This window comes from Oryzias melastigma, linkage group LG11, assembly GCF_002922805.2.
Source record: "Oryzias melastigma strain HK-1 linkage group LG11, ASM292280v2, whole genome shotgun sequence".
Taxonomy (NCBI): domain Eukaryota; kingdom Metazoa; phylum Chordata; class Actinopteri; order Beloniformes; family Adrianichthyidae; genus Oryzias; species Oryzias melastigma.
In genome coordinates this window covers 8,579,767-8,580,599 of record NC_050522.1, presented here as the reverse complement: position 1 = coordinate 8,580,599, position 833 = coordinate 8,579,767, and positions in this window count along the sequence as shown.

Sequence of the window (833 nt, the reverse complement as noted above, 5' to 3'; positions counted from 1 at the left end):
ATGTACATTTATCAGAATGCTCCTGCAAAAGATAGGACCAATTTCGTTAACCAACCTTTTTTAATGCATGTCATTTAAACAAACACATGATTCTGTTCATTTATATGTGCACAAATACTCATTTCAATTTTTATGTTTATCCTTAAAAGGTCAATCAATGTTTTTTTTTTCTTATTAGATAAAAAATATATGATTTTTTAAGGATTTTTCTAAATAATAGTATAATCCAGGTATTTGATAAATAAATAAACACATATTTACTGAACAACATTAAAAAAACTGACTATTAACGTTTATATGAATAAGGCAAATACTTTAAATCGATGATCTGGCACTAATCCCTATTTAGTGGTGAACAGCCCCCGCAAGTGGAGAAACGGGGGTACTGCAAGCGACTGGTCACTAACAAATCATCCCTTTTCATCACCTTCTGTGCTTTCTTTTCTTCTGTGCGTGGGTAAAAATACACTCACTATTGTAGCCCTGAAACCCTCATAAACCCCCAAATCACATCAGCAAAGGAGGGCAACTTTAATCACAACAAACAAGACGAAGAAATACATTGAAGAATACATAAATTACTAAAAGCTTTGTATTCACAAAAATAACAAACATTTAGAAATGTATGACTTTGTATGCTTAAGGGCGAAATGTTTTATTCATAAAAATATTTTATTTTTTACCTATGAAGTTTTATATTTGCACTATAAATAAAATTCGTATCTTAAAATACAAAAATGTGCATTTTACTAAATTATTCGATGCTAACAGTTTGACTAAAGCTACATTATTTTTTATCTTGTGGGGAAAAATGCAAACAAAAACGGGAAAAA